The 23,856-nt window shown below is 38.3% G+C and overlaps 2 long non-coding RNA genes and 1 other non-coding gene across 3 annotated transcripts; 1 reads left to right on the top strand and 2 right to left on the bottom strand.

The window, feature by feature from the left end:
• Positions 1-166: 166 nt before the first annotated feature.
• On the bottom strand, positions 167-285 carry LOC127943730 (5S ribosomal RNA). Its single transcript, XR_008149881.1, has one exon. It is a non-coding gene; the product is annotated as a 5S ribosomal RNA (ribosomal RNA).
• A 4,445-nt stretch (positions 286-4,730) lies between these two features.
• On the top strand, positions 4,731-23,479 carry LOC127942780 (uncharacterized). Its single transcript, XR_008149420.1, has 3 exons — positions 4,731-4,877; positions 11,343-12,608; positions 22,332-23,479. It is a non-coding gene; the product is annotated as an uncharacterized LOC127942780 (long non-coding RNA).
• LOC127942783 (uncharacterized) lies at positions 6,394-11,320 on the bottom strand. The gene is made up of 3 exons (XR_008149423.1): positions 10,559-11,320; positions 7,422-8,442; positions 6,394-7,226 (listed from the first exon to the last, which is right to left on the bottom strand). It is a non-coding gene; the product is annotated as an uncharacterized LOC127942783 (long non-coding RNA).
• Positions 23,480-23,856: the final 377 nt, after the last annotated feature.

The following is a 23,856-nucleotide window of genomic DNA, read 5'->3' as shown; positions in this document are numbered from 1 at the left end:
ATTATATACTAAGTGAAACATTTCCAAAAAGCTTAAAGCACCTGCTATGCCTAGGCAGTTTCTCATTCAAGTACTCACCAGACCTAAACCTGCTAAGATTCAGAGATCGGGCATTGACTCTATTTTTTGGCAAAATTATTATATACTAAGTGAAAAGTTTCCAAAAAGCTTACAGCACCTGGTATTCCCAGGCAGTCTCCCATCCAAGTACTAACCAGGCCCAAACCTGCTTAGCTTCCGAGAGCAGACGAGATCGGGCATAGCCAGGTTGGTATGGCCGTAAGCGAAGACTGCTGCAAAGAGAGGGCTATTTAAAGACCAGCCCATCTAATCGGCAGTACATTATATAAGTAGGAAAGAAAACCCAAAACCTTAAAGCACCTGGTATTCCTAGGCAGTTTCTCATCCAAGTACTCACCAGACCTAAACCTGCTAAGATTCAGAGATCGGGCATTGACTCTTTTTTTTTTTTTTTTTTGCAAGATTATTTTATAAATCGTGAAATTTTCCAAAAAGTTTAAAGCACCTGGTATTCCAAGGCAGTCTCTCATCCATGTACTAACCAGGCCCAAACCTGCTAATATTCAGAGATCGGGCATTGACTCTATTTTTTGGCAAAATTATTATATACTAAGTGAAAAGTTTCCAAAAAGCTTACAGCACCTGGTATTCCCAGGCAGTCTCCCATCCAAGTACTAACCAGGCCCAAACCTGCTTAGCTTCCGAGAGCAGACGAGATCGGGCATTTTTTTTTTTTTTTTTTATTATTAAAAACACAAAATTTTTATACATTCACAGTCTTACATTTGAAGCATATGCGGAAATAGAAAATGTATATATATATATATATATATATATATATATATATATATATATAACAAAAAAAAAAAAAAAAAAAAAAAAAGAAATAAGGAAATAAAGAAAGTACATAAGTAAGGAGAAAAAAATAAAAATAATAATAATAATAATAATATAGCTGCAAGCAGCAATAACGGGGCCAAGCACTACAGAAGCAAGCTTCAGACGAACGGCAGGAATGAGTAATTAAGACAGTTTTAAGATTATTTTAGGCAAAATGGCTTGAAAACTATAAACACAACAACTAGTAATAGGATTTATTTGCTTATCACGTGTAACCAATAGGTGGCGCTGTTACCAAATTAGTTTGGAATGGTCAGTGTGAGGTGACGATGACACATACAAAGTTTGGTGCAAATATGTCAAAGCTTTGCTGAGATACACCCTCAAATGCATTTTGGAACCCTTCCAGCAGCTTCGTTGATGCGCTAAATGAGAACAGTTTCGTATATCGAAACGAAATCCATAACATTTTGCCAGCATGGTCTGAAGATGATCCACGTCAAATTTGGTGAAAATCTGACTAACGGTCTAGGAGGAGTTCGAAAAAGTAAGTTTTCAACATTAATCAAAATGGCGGACAGGAAGTTCAGCCAAATAAGGAAAACTTTGTATCTATGTTCTCGACTTGACCCAAGGAATCTAAAAAGACCAGCGTCATGTCAATAGCCAGATTTATTCAAAAGTTATTAGCCTTTATTTAAATTGAGTTATAACTGTTGACCACTAGGTGGCGGTGTTTCAAAATATTTTGAGTACCTTCAGGGGATGGTGTTGTTGGCACATTCTGAGTTTCGTAATATTACATCAATGCATTTGTTTAGTATTGCATTTTATTTCACAAAACTGTATTGAAGTCAATGATAATTTCATATTTTGTTCTATTATAGCGCCACCAAGAGGCTCAGTCCCACCATTTCTTTTTATGTGTGCTCAGAGTGAGCCCATACATATGTGTGTCAATTTTGGTGAAAATATCTCAATTCACTTCAGAGTTATAGACATTTATATGAAAAAGCACGTAAAAAATGACTGACTCTTGACTTTGATTGAATATTACTACACCTTACCATCAATATTTTGGCATTTGGGCATTGTCGTATAGCTATCGACCTATGTTTCCGAACTTCTGACGGTGGTTTCGTCTCGATCAGACAAGTGGTTTCGAAGATATAGCCAGATGTTTTTTAAGCGCTAAATCACAACGCTACACAAACCGTAAGGCGAAACCTAGCATGTTTGGTATCGTAGGACTCTGTAAGGTTTCAGGAGTCTAATTTGGTGAGTCTCGAGAAAATAAGTCGACCACACCCAAGGTTATAAGCATTTAAAAAAGGATGATCACCACTAGGTGGCGCTGTTTCGAAACTTCTCACACTCCTTCAGGACATTGTGCTGATGACCCATACCATGTTTCGTAACAATCCGTTGATGCGTTCTGAAAATACAGCATTTTAGCACAAAATTCAAAATGGCCGAAAGACAAAATGGCCGAAATGGTAAAATTTGATATCAGTCGACTCGGCATGTTGCCCTGAATCTAACAAGACCAATGTTATGATTTTTGGACAAACTGTTTAGAAGTTATAAGCAAAAATAGCAATTTTTCATATCTCCGGACCAGTAGGTGGCGCTGCGCCGAAACGCAGCAAGTAGCCTCAGGTCATGCTTGTTATGACATGTACCAGGTTTGGTCTGAATACGATAAATCGTTGCAGAGATACAGCCTTACGACTGTTTTTCTAAGCGTTTCGTAAAATTTGTTTGAGCGTTTTTCGAAAACGGTTTGACGAATCAATTTGATTTGCATAACTTTTGGTCAGCACTGCCTGAAGATGATCTGGTTCAATTTTCGTGTGAATCGGACAAACCGTCTAGGACGAGTTCGAAAAAGTATGTTTTTCAAAGAATTCAAAATGGCGGCCAAATTTCTATGACGGAAAATGACGGCATATGGTGCAATCGAATCGGCATGAGCTCAGAAATCAGAGGAAAAAAGAATTTTGTTGATTGGACTTACGGTTAAAAAGTTATTAACAAAATTAAAGTGAAATTTCGGACAGTTGGTGGCGCTAGAGGGAATGTCTTAGACACACCAAAATTGGTGTACTAAATGTTGGCACTGTCCTCTATCAGAATGTCAAACCAAAACAACTTTCCCGCATTCGGTTCTATGGGCTGCCATAGACTCCCAGTCGGAAGAATAATAATAATAATAATAATAATAATAATAAATATAGCTGCAAGCAGCAATAACGGGGCCAAGCACTACAGAAGCAAGCTTCAGACGAACGGCAGGAATGAGTAATTAAGAAAGTTTTAAGATTATTTTAGGCAAAATGGCTTGAAAACAATAAACACAAAAACTAGTAATAGGATTTATTTGCTTATCACGTGTAACCAATAGGTGGCGCTGTTACCAAATTAGTTTGGAATGGTCAGTGTGAGGTGACGATGACACATACAAAGTTTGGTGCAAATATGTCAAAGCTTTGCTGAGATACACCCTCAAATGCATTTTGGAACCCTTCCAGCAGCTTCGTTGATGCGCTAAATGAGAACAGTTTCGTATATCGAAACGAAATCCATAACATTTTGCCAGCATGGTCTGAAGATGATCCACGTCAAATTTGGTGAAAATCTGACTAACGGTCTAGGAGGAGTTCGAAAAAGTAAGTTTTCAACATTAATCAAAATGGCGGACAGGAAGTTCAGCCAAATAAGGAAAACTTTGTATCTATGTTCTCAACTTGACCCAAGGAATCTAAAAAGGCCAGCGTCATGTCAATAGCCAGATTTATTCAAAAGTTATTAGCCTTTATTTAAATTGAGTTATAACTGTTGACCACTAGGTGGCGGTGTTTCAAAATATTTTGAGTACCTTCAGGGGATGGTGTTGTTGGCACATTCTGAGTTTCGTAATATTACATCAATGCATTTGTTTAGTATTGCATTTTATTTCACAAAACTGTATTGAAGTCAATGATAATTTCATATTTTGTTCTATTATAGCGCCACCAAGAGGCTCAGTCCCACCATTTCTTTTTATGTGTGCTCAGAGTGAGCCCATACATATGTGTGTCAATTTTGGTGAAAATATCTCAATTTACTTCAGAGTTATAGACATTTATATGAAAAAGCACGTAAAAAATGACTGACTCTTGACTTTGATTGAATATTACTACACCTTACCATCAATATTTTGGCATTTGGGCATTGGCGTATAGCTATCGACCTATGTTTCCGAACTTCTGACGGTGGTTTCGTCTCGATCAGACAAGTGGTTTCGAAGATATAGCCAGATGTTTTTTAAGCGCTAAATCACAACGCTACACAAACCGTAAGGCGAAACCTAGCATGTTTGGTATCGTAGGACTCTGTAAGGATTCAGGAGTCTAATTTGGTGAGTCTCGAGAAAATAAGTCGACCACACCCAAGGTTATAAGCATTTAAAAAAGGATGATCACCACTAGGTGGCGCTGTTTCGAAACTTCTCACACTCCTTCAGGACATTGTGCTGATGACCCATACCATGTTTCGTAACAATCCGTTGATGCGTTCTGAAAATACAGCATTTTAGCACAAAATTCAAAATGGCCGACAGACAAAATGGCCGAAATGGTAAAATTTGATATCAGTCGACTCGGCATGTTGCCCTGAATCTTACAAGACCAATGTTATGATTTTTGGACAAACTGTTTAGAAGTTATAAGCAAAAATAGCAATTTTTCATATCTCCGGACCAGTAGGTGGCGCTGCGCCGAAACGCAGCAAGTAGCCTCTGGTCATGCTTGTTATGACATGTACCAGGTTTGGTCTGAATACGATAAATCGTTGCAGAGATACAGCCTTACGACTCTTTTTCTAAGCGTTTCGTAAAATTTGTTTGAGCGTTTTTCGAAAACGGTTTGACGAATCAATTTGATTTGCATAACTTTTGGTCAGCACTGCCTGAAGATGATCTGGTTCAATTTTCGTGTGAATCGGACAAACCGTCTAGGACGAGTTCGAAAAAGTAGGTTTTTCAAAGAATTCAAAATGGCGGCCAAATTTCTATGACGGAAAATGACGGCATAGGGTGCAATCGAATCGGCATGAGCTCAGAAATCAGAGGAAAAAAGAATTTTGTTGATTGGACTTACGGTTAAAAAGTTATTAACAAAATTAAAGTGAAATTTCGGACAGTTGGTGGCGCTGGAGGGAATGTCTTAGACACACCAAAATTGGTGTACTAAATGTTGGCACTGTCCTCTATCAGAATGTCAAACCAAAACAACTTTCCCGCATTCGGTTCTATGGGCTGCCATAGACTCCCAGTCGGAAGAATAATAATAATAATAATAATAAATATAGCTGCAAGCAGCAATTACGGGGCCAAGCACTCCAACGGCAAATGTAGGAGCTAAGCATGGCATGGAGCATCACACCAAATGCATTAATGAGCAATAACAGCAATTTTAGGATTATTGTAATTGAAATGGCTAAAAAAATCATAAATACAACCTCTAGTAGCATGATTTACTGGCTTATCAAAATTGACCAATAGGTGGTGCTGTTATCAAGTCAATTTGGTGTACTCTGTGTGACTTTTCAATGACACAAACAAAGTTTGGTGTCAATATGCCAAAGCATTGCAGAGATACAGCCTCAAGTGACATTTTGTCATTGTGCCTCAAGTTCGTCGCTGTGGTATGCAAAAACGGTTTTGTCTATCGACACAAAATTCATAACTTTTTGTCAGCACAGTCTGAAGATCATCTGATTAAATTTTGGTGAAAATTGGACTAACGGCTGATGAGGAGTTCAAAAAGTAGGTTTTCAACATAAATCAAAATGGCGGACCGGAAGTTCAGCTTAATCTGGCATATTTGGTATCTATGTTTTCGGCATAAACCAGGGAATATTTTGAGACCAGTTTCGTTGCAATAGGCTAATGCATTAAAAAGTTATTAGCATTTTTATAAGTGTAATTATTCATGGGTAATGAATGGTTTATTACTCTTGACCAATAGGTGGCGCTGTTACCAAATTTATGTGGCATGGTCAGTGTGAGGTAGCGATGACACGTACAAAGTTTGGTGTAAATATGTCAAAGCGTTGCAGAGATACAGCCTCAAATGCATTTTGGCACCCTTCCAACAAATTCGTTGATGCGCTTAATGAGAACCGTTTCATATATCGACACGAAATCCATAACTTTTTGCCAGCATGGTCTGAAGATGATACACGTCAAATTTGGTGAAAATCGGACTAACGGTCTAGGAGGAGTTCGAAAAAGTAGGTTTTCAACATTAATCAAAATGGCGGACAGGAAGTATGGCCAATATTCGCATAATTGGTATCAATGCTCTCGGCTTTACCCACAGAATATAGGGAGGCCATTTTAATTTTAATAGTCTAATTTATTCAAAAGTTATTAGCATTTATGGGATATTTCATTATAACTATTGGCCACAAGGTGGCGCTGCCACCAAACTTTTTGAGTATCTTCAGGGCATGGAGCCAAATATTTTTGTAATTATTTGCGAAACGATACGATGATGCATTCAAAAAATACAGCATTTTGAAACATAATTCAAAATGGCCGACGCCTAAAATGGCCGACACGGGAAAATTGGATATCAATCGACTCGACATGACGCACTGAATCTACAGAGACCAGTTTTGTAATTTTTGGCCAAACCATTCAGAAGTTATAAGCCAAAATATGCATTTTTCATATCTCCTGACCACTAGGTGGCGCTGTGTCGAAACACTGCAGGTAGTCTCAGGTCATGCTTATTATAACACACACCAAGTTTGGTCTCAATACACCAAACCGTTGTGGAGATATAGCCTCACGTGTATTTTTGCGTGCTTTTCGTCATATTTTTTCACGTGTCATTTGAGAACGGTTGGACGAATCAACTTGAATTCCATAACTTTTTGCCAGCATGGTCTGTTGATGATCTGAGCCAATTTTCGTGAAAATCGGACAAACCGTCTAGGACGAGTTCGAAAAAGTAAGTTTTTCGAAAAGTTGAAAATAGCGAAAAAACTAAACCTTGCGATTTTTGAATTTTAGGGTTCATTCGACTTGGCTTGAGCCAAGGATTCAGAGGAAAAAAGAATTTCCATTTTCTGGCTTACGGTTCAAAAGTTATTAGCATACAAACATTGAAAGTTTGGACAAGTGGTGGCGCTAGAGAGTAGGAGTTAGAGGCTTCAAATTTGCTATAGTTAATGTTGGGACTGTCCTCTATCAGTGTGCCAAATTATACAACTTTCCCGCAAACGGTTCTATGGGCTGCCATAGACTTGCGGCGGAAGAAGAAGAAGAAGAAGAATAATAATAATAACGCCAACGAAAACAATAGGTGCCTACGCACCTTCGGTGCTTGGCCCCTAATAAGAACCGGAACAAAAACAATAGGTGCCTCGCACCTTCGGTGCTTGGCCCCTAATAATAATAATAATAATAATAAGAACCGGAACAAAAACAATAGGTGCCTCGCACCTTCGGTGCTTGGCCCCTAATAATAATAATAAGAAGAACCGGAACAAAAACAATAGGTGCCTCGCACCTTCGGTGCTTGGCCCCTAAATATAGCTGCAAGCAGCAATAACGGGGCCAAGCACTACAGAAGCAAGCTTCAGACGAACGGCAGGAATGAGTAATTAAGACAGTTTTAAGATTATTTTAGGCAAAATGGCTTGAAAACTATAAACACAACAACTAGTAATAGGATTTATTGGCTTTTCACGTGTAACCAATAGGTGGCACTGTTACCAAATTAGTTTGTAATGGTCAGTGTGAGGTGACGATGACACATACAAAGTTTGGTGCAAATATGTCAAAGCATTGCAGAGATACAGCCTCAAACGCATTTTGGCACCCTTCCAGCAGATTTTTTGATGCCCTAAATGAGAACCGTTTCTTATATGGACACAAAATCCATAACTTTTTGCCAGAATGGTCCGAAAATGATCCACGTCAAATTTGGTGAAAATCGGACTAACGGTCTAGGAGGAGTTCGAAAATGTAGGTTTTCAACATTAATCAAAATGGCGGACAGGGAGTTCAGCCAAATAAGGTAAACTTTGTATTTTATGTTCTCGACTTGACCCAAGGAATCTAAAAAGACCAGCATGATGTCAATAGCCAGATTAATTCAAAAGTTATTAGCCTTTATGTAAATTGAGTTATAACCTTTGACCACTAGGTGGCGCTGTTTCAAAATATTTTGAGTACCTTCAGGGGATGGTGTTGTTGACACATTCTGAGTTTTGTAATATTACACCAATGCATTTGTTTAGTATAGCATTTTATTTCACAAAACTGTATTGAAGTCAATGAGAATTTCATGTTTTGTTCTATTATAGCGCCACCAAGAGGCTCAGTCCAACCATTTTTTTTATATTTGCTCAGAGTGAGCCCATACATATGTGTGTCAATTTTGGTGAAAATATCTCAATTCACTTCAGAGTTATGGGCATTTATATGAAAAAGCACGTAAAAATTGACTGACTCTTGACTTTGATTGAATATTACTACCCCTTACTATCAATATTTTGGCATTTGGGCATTGGCGTATAGCTATCGACCTATGTTTCCGAACTTCTGACGGTGGTTTCGTCTCGATCAGACAAGCGGTTTCAAAGATATAGCCAGATGTTTTTTAAGCGCTAAATCACAACGCTACACAAACCGTAAGGCGAAACCTAGAATGTTTGGTATCGTTGGACTCGGTAAGGTTTCAGGAGTCCAATTTGGTGAGTCTCGAGAAAATAAGTCGACCACACCCAAGGTTATAAGCATTTAAATAAGGATGATCACCACTAGGTGGCGCTGTTTCGAAACTTCTCACGCTCCTTCAGGACATTGTACTGATGACCCATACCATTTTTTGTAACAATCCGTTGATGCGTTCTGAAAATACAGCATTTTAGCACAAAATTCAAAATGGCCGACAGTCAAAATGGCCGAGATGGTAAAATTGGATATCAGTCGACTCGGCATGTTGCCCTGAATCTAACAAGACCAATGTTATGATTTTTGGACAAACTGTTTAGAAGTTATAAGCAAAAATAGCAATTTTCCATATCTCCGGACCAGTAGGTAGCGCTGCGCCGAAACGCAGCAAGTAGCCTCAAGTCATGCTTGTTATGACATGTACCAGGTTTGGTCTGAATAGGATAAGTCGTTGCCGAGATACAGCCTTACGACTGTTTTTGTAAGCGTTACGTAAAATTTGTTAGAGCGTTTATCAAAAACGGTTTGACGAATCAATTTGATTTGCATAACTTTTGGTCAGCACTGCCTGAAGATGACCTGGTTCAATTTTTGTGTGAATCGGACAAACCGTCTAGGACGAGTTCGAAAAAGTATGTTTTTAAAAAAATTCTAAATGGCGGCCATATTTCTATGACGGAAAATGACTGTATAGGGTGCAATCGAATTGGCTTGAGCTCAGAAATCAGAGGAAAAAAGAATTTTGTTGATTGGCCTCACGGTTAAAAAGTTATTAACAAAATTAAAGTGAAATTTCGGACAGTTGGTGGCGCTAGAGGGAATGTCTTAGACACACCAAAATTGGTGTACTTAATGTTGGCACTGTCCTCTATCAGAATGTCAAACCAAAACAACTTTCCCGCATTCGGTTCTATGGGCTGCCATAGACTCCCAGTCGGAAGAATAATAATAATAATAATAATAATAAATATAGCTGCAAGCAGCAATAACGGGGCCAAGCACTACAGAAGCAAGCTTCAGACGAACGGCAGGAATGAGTAATTAAGAAAGTTTTAAGATTATTTTAGGCAAAATGGCTTGAAAACAATAAACACAACAACTAGTAATAGGATTTATTTGCTTATCACGTGTAACCAATAGGTGGCGCTGTTACCAAATTAGTTTGGAATGGTCAGTGTGAGGTGACGATGACACATACAAAGTTTGGTGCAAATATGTCAAAGCTTTGCTGAGATACAGCCTCAAATGCATTTTGGAACCCTTCCAGCAGCTTCGTTGATGCGCTAAATGAGAACAGTTTCGTATATCGAAACGAAATCCATAACATTTTGCCAGCATGGTCTGAAGATGATCCACGTCAAATTTGGTGAAAATCTGACTAACGGTCTAGGAGGAGTTCGAAAAAGTAAGTTTTCAACATTAATCAAAATGGCGGACAGGAAGTTCAGCCAAATAAGGAAAACTTTGTATCTATGTTCTCGACTTGACCCAAGGAATCTAAAAAGACCAGCGTCATGTCAATAGCCAGATTTATTCAAAAGTTATTAGCCTTTATTTAAATTGAGTTATAACTGTTGACCACTAGGTGGCGGTGTTTCAAAATATTTTGAGTACCTTCAGGGGATGGTGTTGTTGGCACATTCTGAGTTTCATAATATTACATCAATGCATTTGTTTAGTATTGCATTTTATTTCACAAAACTGTATTGAAGTCAATGATAATTTCATATTTTGTTCTATTATAGCGCCACCAAGAGGCTCAGTCCCACCATTTCTTTTTATGTGTGCTCAGAGTGAGCCCATACATATGTGTGTCAATTTTGGTGAAAATATCTCAATTCACTTCAGAGTTATAGACATTTATATGAAAAAACACATAAAAAATGACTGACTCTTGACTTTGATTGAATATTACTACACCTTACCATCAATATTTTGGCATTTGGGCATTGGTGTATAGCTATCGACCTATGTTTCCGAACTTCTGACGGTGGTTTCGTCTCGATCAGACAAGTGGTTTCGAAGATATAGCCAGATGTTTTTTAAGCGCTAAATCACAACGCTACACAAACCGTAAGGCGAAACCTAGCATGTTTGGTATCGTAGGACTCTGTAAGGTTTCAGGAGTCTAATTTGGTGAGTCTCGAGAAAATAAGTCGACCACACCCAAGGTTATAAGCATTTAAAAAAGGATGATCACCACTAGGTGGCGCTGTTTCGAAACTTCTCACACTCCTTCAGGACATTGTGCTGATGACCCATACCATGTTTCGTAACAATCCGTTGATGCGTTCTGAAAATACAGCATTTTAGCACAAAATTCAAAATGGCCGACAGACAAAATGGCCGAAATGGTAAAATTTGATATCAGTCGACTCGGCATGTTGCCCTGAATCTAACAAGACCAATGTTATGATTTTTGGACAAACTGTTTAGAAGTTATAAGCAAAAATAGCAATTTTTCATATCTCCGGACCAGTAGGTGGCGCTGCGCCGAAACGCAGCAAGTAGCCTCAGGTCATGCTTGTTATGACATGTACCAGGTTTGGTCTGAATACGATAAATCGTTGCAGAGATACAGCCTTACGACTGTTTTTCTAAGCGTTTCGTAAAATTTGTTTGAGCGTTTTTCGAAAACGGTTTGACGAATCAATTTGATTTGCATAACTTTTGGTCAGCACTGCCTGAAGATGATCTAGTTCAATTTTCGTGTGAATCGGACAAACCGTCTAGGACGAGTTCGAAAAAGTAGGTTTTTCAAAGAATTCAAAATGGCGGCCATATTTCTATGACGGAAAATGACGGCATAGGGTGCAATCGAATTGGCATGAGCTCAGAAATCAGAGGAAAAAAGAATTTTGTTGATTGGACTTACGGTTAAAAAGTTATTAACAAAATTAAAGTGAAATTTCGGACAGTTGGTGGCGCTAGAGGGAATGTCTTAGACACACCAAATTTGGTGTACTAAATGTTGGCACTGTCCTCTATCAGAATGTCAAACCAAAACAACTTTCCCGCATTCGGTTCTATGGGCTGCCATAGACTCCCAGTCGGAAGAATAATAATAATAATAATAATAATAAATATAGCTGCAAGCAGCAATTACGGGGCCAAGCACTCCAACGGCAAATGTAGGAGCTAAGCATCGCATGAAGCATCACACCAAATTCATTAATGAGCAATAACAGCAATTTTGGAATTATTGTAATTGAAATGGCAAAAAAAAATCATAATACCACCTCTAGTAGCATGATTACTTGGCTTATCAAGCTTGACCAATAGGTGGCACTGTTATAAAATCAATTTGGTGTACTCTGTGTGACTTTTCAATGACACACACAAAGTTTGGTGTCAATATGCCAAAGCATTCCAGGGATACAGCCTCAAGTGTCATTTTCTCATTGTGCCGCAAATTCGTCGATGTGGTATGCGAAAACGGTTTTGTCTATCGACTCAAAAGCCATAACTTTGAGTCAGCATAGTCTGAAGATCATTTGATTCGAATTTGGTGAAAATCGGACCTACGGTTGATGAGGAGTTCGACAAAGTAGGTTTTCAACATAAATCAAAATGGCGGTCCGGAAGTTCAGCTTACTATGGTATATTTGGTATCTATGTTATCGGCATAAACCAGGGAATATTTTGAGCCCAGTTCCATTCGAATGGGCTAATGCAATAAAAAGTTATTAGCATTTTTACAAGTGTAATTATTCATGGTTAATGAATGGTTTATTACTCTTGACCAATAGGTGGCGCTGTCACCAAATTTCTGTGGCATGGTCAGTGTGAGGTGGCGATGACACATACAAAATTTGGTGCAAATATGTCAAAGCGTTGCAGAGATACAGCCTCAAATGCATTTTGGCACCCTTCCAGCAAATTCGTTGATGCGCTAAATGAGAACTGTTTCGTATATCGACACGAAATCCATAACTTTTTGCCAGCATGGTCTGAAGATGATTCACGTCAAATTTGGTGAAAATTGGACTAACGGTCTAGGAGGAGTTCGAAAAAGTAGGTTTTCAACATTAAGCAAAATGGCGGACAGGAAGTATGGCCAATTTTCACATAATTGGTATCAATGCTCTCGGCATGACCCACAGAATATAGCGAGACCATTTTAATTTTAATAGTCTAAATTATTCAAAAGTTATTAGCATTTATGTGATATTTCATTATAACTATTGGCCACAAGGTGGCGCTGCCACCAAACTTTTTGAGTACCTTCAGGGCATGGAGCCGAATATTTTTGTAATTATTTGCGAAACGATACGATGCTGCGTTCAAAAAATACAGCATTTTAACACATAATTCAAAATGGCCGACGCCTAAAATGGCCGACACAGGAAAATTGGATATCATTCGACTCGAGATGACTCACTGAATCTAAAGAGACCAGTTGTGTGATTTTTGGCCAAACCATTCAGAAGTTATAAGCCAAAATATGCATTTTTCATATCTCCTGACCACTAGGTGGCGCTGTGTCGAAACACTGCAGGTAGTCTCAGTTCATGCTTGTTAAAACACACACCAAGTTTGGTCTCAATATGACAAACTGTTGCCGAGATATAGCCTCACGTGCATTTTTGCGTGCATTTCGTCAAATTAGTTTACGTGTCATTCGACAACGGTTGGACGAATCAACTTGAATTCCATAACTTTTTGCCAGCCTGGTCTGAAGATGATCTGAGACAATTTTCGTGGCAATCAGACTAACCGTCTAGGACGAGTTCGAAAAAGTAGGTTTGTCGAATAATTGAAAATAGCGAAAAAACTAAACCTTGCGATTTTTGAATTTTGGGGTTCATTCGACTTGGCATGAGCCAAGGATTCAGAAGAAAAAATAATTTTCATTTTCTGGCTTACGGTTCAAAAGTTATTAGCATAGAAACATTGAAAGTTTGGACAAGTGGTGGCGCTAGAGAGTAGGAGTTAGAGACTTCAAATTTGCTATAGTTAATGCTGGGACTGTCCTCTATCAGTGTGCCAAATTATACAACTTTCCCGCAATCGGTTCTATGGGCTGCCATAGACTTGCGGCGGAAGAAGAAGAAGAAGAAGAAGAAGCAGAAATATAGCTGCAAGCAGCAATCACGGGGCCAAGCATTCCAGCGGCAACATCAGGAGCTAAGCATATGTAGCATCAGACCAAATGCAACAATGAATAATGAAATTAATAATTGCATGATTGTAATTGAAATGGCTGAAAATCGTTAATAAAAGTTCCACAGCGAGGAGCTAAGCATGGCATGGAGCATCAGACCAAATGCAACGAGTAAGAAAAGCAATTATTGGAAGAGTGTAATGGAAACAGCCAGTAAAACTCCAGTAAAATGATGCATTATCATTTTTGGAAAATAGGTGGCGCTGTAATCAAATCGCTTTGTTGTGTTCTGTGGGAGGTGACAATGTTGTGGGCAATTTCTTTCAAAATACTTACAGACCTTTAGGGCAATGAGTCGAACATGCCCACCGAGTTTCGTTCCGATCGACTTCCATTAACCTTGTCAAATAGGTGCTTAAAGTTGTTTGGCCAATGGCGGCCATGTTTTTTAAGATAAGTGAAATTCCTCATAGAGCACTTGTGCCACATTGGGCCATATCAATTTTCAAGTTGATTGGATCAACGGTTGCTTAGTTATAGCCATTTGATTTTTTTTCATCCTGTAGCGCCACCAAGTGGCAGATATGGAAAAAAAATAATAATTTGACTAAAGTTTTTGTTCATGCATATGAGTTCTGAGTTTGGTGAAGATATCTCATTTTGTTCCCGAGTTATAGCCTTTTTCGTAAAATTGGTCCACGAATTTGAATGTTTCGGGTCACCTGGTTTTTTGTTCAGTCTTGATCAAACCACTGCAATAATATTCTCTGGACTCTCTAGATCAATAATTTTCAAAAATATGTTGCATTTTGTCCTTTGGTTAGCTATAAGAGGTCATTTAGGAAAGGGCCGTGGCCACATGTAACCTAAAGCCTATAAAACTGAAACAAAAACTCAAAACTTTATGAAACTTGGTTATAACATGTGAAAGATGACCCACCAAGCATGCAAAGTTTCATTAAGATCAGAAAATAGCTGGTGCTATAACAGTTAAAATGGCCTAAAAAAACAAAAGATTTCTGTTGTGAATGGCATTAAACTGCAAAAAAAAAGGGGTAATATAATCACACATGCATTAGATCTGTATTTTTTCTAAACAATCATGCAAAATTTAACAGAGATTAGGTAAAAAAGAACACTGTAATATTTATAAAGCTTCAAAACCCAGTGTTGAATAAAAAATTGCAATTATAACCACTAGATGTCACCGGAAGACCACTAATGAGCTCACTAAAGACTAAAACATTACAGTTTATGGGCTTGTTGAGGGATTCATCTAGAAAAAATGTATATTACTATTATTTAATATTACTGTTCAAGCATTTCAGATCACATTGAGTCAAAGTTTACCAATTTATTCATACAGATATATCTAATGTTTATAATTATGCCAGATTATGATTGCAATGAAACCTGAAAAATGACATAGAAGCCCATAAAAACAGAAGACTTGCAATAGGTTTTATCACCCATCATTTATTTTAATTATCTATATATATAACAAAATGTGTGCATCTGTGTGTGGGTTTAAGCATGCTTATTGAGTATTAATATACTAGTTTAAACATTTCATGTTGGTGTGTGTGTCTGTAATTCTGTTCTATTCTTTTACTGTCAGCCATATCTAGGTTATTTAAAATCAGTGCAGTACTATTATCTAGACTGTGAAATTATACATAAATTGCGTATGCTTCTTTGGAATGAAATTAAGACAACATATAACAGTTATAAAGGTTAAAGAGACAGTGTTGTATGATAAATTGCATTTACGACCACTAGATGTCACTGGAAGACCACTAATGGGCTTTGCAGAGATATAGCCTCAGACTCATTTTGTGAAGATGCCTGACATCTGAAGCAGCGCTGTACAAAAACGGTTTCGTCTATTGACACGAAATCCATAACTTTTTGTCAGCACGGTCTGAAGATGATCTGATTCAATTTTGGTGAAAATCAGACAAACGGTTGAGGATGAGTTTAAAAAAAAGGTTTTCAACATGAATCAAAATGGCGGACAGGAAGTTTTGCTTAATATGACATAATTGGTATGTATGTTGTCGGCATGTCCAAAGGAACATTTTGAGACATGTTTCATGATAATAGGCTAATGCAATCACAAGTTATTAGCATTATTGGAAATGTAATAATTAGCGGTTATTGATTGGTTTATTACTCTTGACCAATAGGTGGCGCTGTGACCAAAATGATGTGGCGTGGTCAATGTGATGTGACAATGTCACATATTAAGTTTTGTGTAAATATCTCCAACCTTTGCAGAGATACAGCCTCAGATGCAGTTTGGCATCTTTCCAGCAAATTCGTTGGTACGCTAATTGAAAACGGTTACGTGTATCGACACAAATTCCATAACTTTTTGCCAGCATGGTCTGAAGATGATCCAAATCAAATTTGGTGAAAATCTGAGCAACGGTCTAGGAGGAGTTCGAAAAAGTAGGTTTTCAACATGAATCAAAATGGCGGACAGGAAATTTTGCCAAAATTGACAAATGGGGTATCGGTGTTCTCGGCATGACCCAAGGAATCTACCAACATCAGCTTTGTTACAATAGGCTAATGTATGCAAAAGTTATTAGCATTTTTCGAAAAATCGTTATAACTATTGGCCACAAGGTGGCGCTGCCCCCAATTTTTTTTGTGTACATTCAGGGCATGGAGCCGGACATTTTTGTAATTATTTGCGAAACGATACGGAACTTCATTCTTAAGATACAGCAATTTACAACTAAATTCAAAATGGCCGACGCCCAAAATGGCCGAATTGGGAAAATTCGGTATCATTCGACTCGGAATGATGCACTGAATCTAAAGACACCACTTTTGTGATTTTTGGCAAAACCGTTCAGAAGTTATGAGCAAAAACATGCATTTTTCATATCTCCTGACCACTAGGGGGCACAGCGCCGAAACACTGCAGGTAGTCCCAGGGAATGGTTGTTATAAGACCCACCAAGATTGGTCTCAATAGGCCAAACCGTTGCGGAGATATAGCCTCACGTTCACGTTTGCGTGCTTTTCGAAGAATTCGTTCATGAGCTATTCGGAAACGGTTTGAGAAATCAACTTGAATTCCATAACTTTTTGCCAGCATGGTCTGAAGATTATCTGATTCAATTTTCGTGACAATCGGTGCAACGGCCTAGGACGAGTTCGAAAAAGTAGGTTTTACGAACAATTGACGATAGCGAAAAAACTAAGCCTTGCGATTTTTGAATTTCGGTGTCCATTCGACTCGGCATGAGCCAAGGAATCACAGGAAAAAAGAATTTTCATTTTGTGGCTTACGGTTCAAGAGTTATTAGCATCAAGTTTTTGAAAGTTTAGACAATTGGTGGCGCTAGAGAGTTTGAGTTAGAGACTTCAAATTTGCTACGGTTAATGTTCAGACAGTCCTCTATTAGTGTGCCAAATTATACAACTTTCCCGCAATCGGTTCTATGGGCTACCATAGACTTGGGGTGGAAGAAGAAGAATAATAATAAATATAGCTGCAAGCAGCAATTACGGGGCCAAGCACTCCAACGGCAAATGTAGGAGCTAAGCATGGCATGGAGCATCACACCAAATGCATTAATGAGCAATAACAGCAATTTTAGGATTATTGTAATTGAAATGGCTAAAAAAATCATAAATACAACCTCTAGTAGCATGATTTACTGGCTTATCAAAATTGACCAATAGGTGGTGCTGTTATCAAGTCAATTTGGTGTACTCTGTGTGACTTTTCAATGACACAAACAAAGTTTGGTGTCAATATGCCAAAGCATTGCAGAGATACAGCCTCAAGTGTCATTTTGTCATTGTGCCTCAAGTTCGTCGCTGTGGTATGCAAAAACGGTTTTGTCTATCGACACAAAATTCATAACTTTTTGTCAGCACAGTCTGAAGATCATCTGATTAAATTTTGGTGAAAATTGGACTAACGGCTGATGAGGAGTTCAAAAAGTAGGTTTTCAACATAAATCAAAATGGCGGACCGGAAGTTCAGCTTAATCTGGCATATTTGGTATCTATGTTTTCGGCATAAACCAGGGAATATTTTGAGACCAGTTTCGTTGCAATAGGCTAATGCATTAAAAAGTTATTAGCATTTTTATAAGTGTAATTATTCATGGGTAATGAATGGTTTATTACTCTTGACCAATAGGTGGCGCTGTTACCAAATTTATGTGGCATGGTCAGTGTGAGGTAGCGATGACACGTACAAAGTTTGGTGTAAATATGTCAAAGCGTTGCAGAGATACAGCCTCAAATGCATTTTGGCACCCTTCCAACAAATTCGTTGATGCGCTTAATGAGAACCGTTTCATATATCGACACGAAATCCATAACTTTTTGCCAGCATGGTCTGAAGATGATACACGTCAAATTTGGTGAAAATCGGACTAACGGTCTAGGAGGAGTTCGAAAAAGTAGGTTTTCAACATTAATCAAAATGGCGGACAGGAAGTATGGCCAATATTCGCATAATTGGTATCAATGCTCTCGGCTTTACCCACAGAATATAGGGAGGCCATTTTAATTTTAATAGTCTAATTTATTCAAAAGTTATTAGCATTTATGGGATATTTCATTATAACTATTGGCCACAAGGTGGCGCTGCCACCAAACTTTTTGAGTATCTTCAGGGCATGGAGCCAAATATTTTTGTAATTATTTGCGAAACGATACGATGATGCGTTCAAAAAATACAGCATTTTGAAACATAATTCAAAATGGCCGACGCCTAAAATGGCCGACACGGGAAAATTGGATATCAATCGACTCGACATGACGCACTGAATCTACAGAGACCAGTTTTGTAATTTTTGGCCAAACCATTCAGAAGTTATAAGCCAAAATATGCATTTTTCATATCTCCTGACCACTAGGTGGCGCTGTGTCGAAACACTGCAGGTAGTCTCAGGTCATGCTTATTATAACACACACCAAGTTTGGTCTCAATACGCCAAACCGTTGTGGAGATATAGCCTCACGTGTATTTTTGCGTGCTTTTCGTCATATTTTTTCACGTGTCATTTGAGAACGGTTGGACGAATCAACTTGAATTCCATAACTTTTTGCCAGCATGGTCTGTTGATGATCTGAGCCAATTTTCGTGAAAATCGGACAAACCGTCTAGGACGAGTTCGAAAAAGTAAGTTTTTCGAAAAGTTGAAAATAGCGAAAAAACTAAACCTTGCGATTTTTGAATTTTAGGGTTCATTCGACTTGGCTTGATCCAAGGATTCAGAGGAAAAAAGAATTTCCATTTTCTGGCTTACGGTTCAAAAGTTATTAGCATACAAACATTGAAAGTTTGGACAAGTGTTGGCGCTAGAGAGTAGGAGTTAGAGGCTTCACATTTGCTATAGTTAATGTTGGGACTGTCCTCTATCAGTGTGCCAAATTATACAACTTTCCCGCAAACGGTTCTATGGGCTGCCATAGACTTGCGGCGGAAGAAGAAGAAGAAGAATAATAATAAATATAGCTGCAAGCAGCAATAACGGGGCCAAGCACTACAGAAGCAAGCTTCAGACGAATGGCAGGAATGAGTAATTAAGACAGTTTTAAGATTATTTTAGGCAAAATGGCTTAAAAACAATGAACACAACAACTAGTAATAGGATTTATTGGCTTATCACATGTAACCAATAGGTGGCGCTGTTACCAAATTAGTTTGGAATGGTCAGTGTGAGGTGACGATGACACATACAAAGTTTGGTGCAAATATGTCAAAGCTTTGCAGAGATACAGCCTCAAATGAATGTTGGCATCATTCCAGCAAATTCGTTGATGCGCTAAATGAGAACCGTTTCGTATATCGACATGAAATCCATAACATTTTGCCAGCATGGTCTGAAGATGATCCACGTCCAATTTGGTGAAAATCTGACTAACGGTCTAGGAGGAGTTCGAAAAAGTAGGTTTTCAACATTAATCAAAATGGCGGACAGGAAGTTCAGCCAAATAAGGAAAACTTGATATCTATGTTCTCGGCTTGACCCAAGGAATCTATTAAGATCAGCGTCATGTCAATAGCCAGATCTTTTCAAAAGTTATTAGCCTTTATGTAAATTGAGTTATAACTTTTGACCACTAGGTGGCTCTGTTTCAAAATATTTTGAGTACCTTCAGGGGATGATGTTGTTGGCACATTCTGAGTTGTGGAATATAACACCAATGCATTTGTTTAGTATAGCCTTTTATTTCACAAAACTGTATTGAAGTCAATGGGAATTTCATGTTTTGTTCTATTATAGCGCCACCAAGAGGCTCAGTCCCACCATTTCTTTTATGTGTCATCAGAGTGAGCCCATACATATGCGTGTCAATTTTGGTGAAAATATCTCAATTCACTTCAGAGTTATAGACATTTACATGAAAAAACACGTAAAAATTGACTGACTCTTGACTTTGATTGAATATTACTACCCCTTACTATCAATATTTTTGCATTTGGGCATTGGTGTATAGCTATCGACCTATGTTTCCGAACTTCTGACAGTGGTTTCGTCTCGATCAGACAAGCGGTTTCGAAGATATAGCCAAATGTTTTTTAAGCGCTAAATCACAACGCTACACAAACCGTAAGGCAAAACCTAGCATGTTTGGTATTGTAGGACTCTGTAAGGTTTCAGGAGTCCAATTTGATGAGTCTGGTGAAAATACGTCGACCACACCCAAAGTTATAAGCATTTAAAAATAGAAGATCACCACTAGGTGGCGCTGTTTCGAAACTTCTCATACTCCTTCAGGACATTGTGCTGATGACCCATACCATGTTTCGTAACAATCCGTTGATGTGTTCAGAAAATACAGCATTTTAGCACAAAATTCAAAATGGCCGACAGTCAAAATGGCCGAAATGGTCAAATTGGATATCAGTCGACTCGGCATGTTGCCCTGAATCTAACAAGACCAATGTTATGATTTTTGGACAAACTGTTCAGAAGTTATAAGCAAAAATAGCAGTTTTTCATATCTCCGGATCAGTAGGTGGCGCTGCGCCCAATCACAGCATGTTGCCTCAGGTCATGCTTGTTATGACATGTACCAAGTTTGGTCTGAATAGGATAAGTCGTTGCCGAGATACAGCCTTACGACTGTTTTTGTAAGCACTACATAAAATTTGTTAGAGCGTTTATCGAAAACGGTTTGACGAATCAATTTGATTTGCATAACTTTTGGTCAGCACTGCCTGAGGATGATATGGTTTAATTTTCGTGTGAATCGGACAAACCGTCTAGGACGAGTTCGAAAAAGTAGGTTTTTAAAGAAATTCAAAATGGCGGTCATATTTCTATGACGGAAATGACTTTGTAGGGTGCAATCGAATCGGCATGAGCTCAGAAATCAGAGGAAAAAAGAATTTCGTTGATTGGCCTTAGGGTTAAAAAGTTATTAACAAAATTAAAGTGAAATTTTGGACAGTTGGTGGCGCTAGAGGGATTGACTTAGACACACCAAAATTGGTGTACTTAATGTTGGCACTGTCCTCTATCAGAATGTCAAACCATTACAACTTTCCCGCATTCGGTTCTATGGGCTGCCATAGACGCCCAGTCGGAAGAATAATAATAATAATAATAATAAGAACGCCAACAAAAACAAGAGGGTCCTACGCACCTTCGGTGCTTGGCCCCTAATAACGCCAACGAAAACAATAGGTGCCTACGCACCTTCGGTGCTTGGCCCCTAAATATAGCTGCAAGCAGCAATTACGGGGCCAAGCACTCCAACGGCAAATGTAGGAGCTAAGCATCGCATGAAGCATCACACCAAATTCATTAATGAGCAATAACAGCAATTTTGGAATTATTGTAATTGAAATGGCAAAAAAAAATTATAATTCCACCTCTAGTAGCATGATTACTTGGCTTATCAAGCTTGACCAATAGGTGGCACTGTTATAAAATCAATTTGGTGTACTCTGTGTGACTTTTCAATGACACACACAAAGTTTGGTGTCAATATGCCAAAGCATTCCAGGGATACAGCCTCAAGTGTCATTTTCTCATTGTGCCTCAAATTCGTCGATGTGGTATGCGAAAACGGTTTTGTCTATCGACTCAAAAGCCATAACTTTGAGTCAGCATAGTCTGAAGATCATTTGATTCGAATTTGGTGAAAATCGGACCTACGGTTGATGAGGAGTTCGACAAAGTAGGTTTTCAACATAAATCAAAATGGCGGACCGGAAGTTCAGCTTACTATGGTATATTTGGTATCTATGTTATCGGCATAAACCAGGGAATATTTTGAGCCCAGTTCCATTCGAATGGGCTAATGCAATAAAAAGTTATTAGCATTTTAAAAAGTGTAATTACTCATGGTTAATGAATGGTTTATTACTCTTGACCAATAGGTGGCGCTGTTACCAAATTTATGTGGCATGGTCAGTGTGAGGTGGCGATGACACATACAAAATTTGGTGCAAATATGTCAAAGTGTTGCAGAGATACAGCCTCAAATGCATTTTGGCACCCTTCCAGCAAATTCGTTGATGCGCTAAATGAGAACCGTTTCGTATATCAACACGAAATCCATAACTTTTTGCCAGCATGGTCTGAAGATGATTCACGTCAAATTTGGTGAAAATTGGACTAACGGTCTAGGAGGAGTTTGAAAAAGTAGGTTTTCAACATTAAGCAAAATGGCGGACAGGAAGTAAGGCCAATTTTCACATAATTGGTATCAATGCTCTCGGCATGACCCACAGAATATAGCGAGATCATTTTAATTTTAATAGTCTAATTTATTCAAAAGTTATTAGCATTTATGTGATATTTCATTATAACTATTGGCCACAAGGTGGCGCTGCCACCAAACTTTTTGAGTACCTTCAGGGCATGGAGCCGAATATTTTTGTAATTATTTGCGAAACGATACGATGCTGCGTTCAAAAAATACAGCATTTTAAAACATAATTCAAAATGGCCGACGCTTAAAATGGCCGACACAGGAAAATTGGATATCATTCGACTCGCCATGACTCACTGAATCTAAAGAGACCAGTTGTGTGATTTTTTGCCAAACCAATCAGAAGTTATAAGCCAAAATATGCATTTTTCATATCTCCTGACCACTAGGTGGCGCTGTGTTGAAACACTGCAGGTAGTCTCAGGTCATGCTTATTATAACACACACCAAGTTTGGTCTCAATATGCCAAACCGTTGCTGAGATATAGCCTCACGTGTATTTTTGCGTGCTTTTCATCATATTTTTTCACATGTCATTCGAGAACGGTTGGAGGAATCAACTTGAATTCCATAACTTTTAGCCAACATGGTCTGAAGATGATCTGAGCCAATTTTCGTGAAAATCGGACAAACCGTCTAGGACGAGTTCGAAAAAGTATGTTTTTCGAACAATCGAAAATAGCGGAAAAACTAAACCTTGCGATTTTTGAATTTTGGGGTTCATTCGACTTGGCATGAGCCAAGGATTCAGAGGAAAAAAGAATTTCCATTTTCTGGCTTACGGTTCAAAAGTTATTAGCATACAAACATTGAAAGTTTGGACAAGTGGTGGCGCTAGAGAGTAGGAGTTAGAGACTTCAAATTAGCTATAGTTAATGTTGGGACTGTCCTCTATCAGTGTGCCAAATTATACAACTTTCCCGCAATCGGTTCTATGGGCTGCCATAGACTTGCGGCGGAAGAAGAAGAAGAAGAATAATAACGCCAACGAAAACAATAGGTGCCTACGCACCTTCGGTGCTTGGCCCCTAATAATAATAAGAACCGGAACAAAAACAATAGGTGCCTCGCACCTTCGGTGCTTGGCCCCTAATAATAATAAGAACCGGAACAAAAACAATAGGTGCCTCGCACCTTCGGTGCTTGGCCCCTAAAAATAACAAAATTACAATTAAAATCTTTCAGGCAAAATCACATTAAAACCTGACCATGTTTTAATAATGTATGGATTGTTTTCTACAATGTATTTGTCAAATACATCCATTTGTGCATTAATATTAAAATAGTCGTATATGTCTTCCATCACTGCAGTCAGATACTGTTTAAATAAGTTACATAATGAAAGTTCTTTGTTTTTCATTTTCATTATATTCCTTCTTCTCCAAATCGTATATCTTGCTACTGTTAACCATAAATTTAATGCATAAACATTTTGTGCAGTTCCATTAAAACCTAATAA

This window comes from Carassius gibelio, chromosome A22 (genome assembly GCF_023724105.1).
Source record: "Carassius gibelio isolate Cgi1373 ecotype wild population from Czech Republic chromosome A22, carGib1.2-hapl.c, whole genome shotgun sequence".
In the NCBI taxonomy this organism is placed as follows: Eukaryota; Metazoa; Chordata; class Actinopteri; order Cypriniformes; family Cyprinidae; genus Carassius; species Carassius gibelio.
Note: the sequence above shows the minus strand (reverse complement) of the source record. Positions and strands in the feature narration are given on the sequence as shown.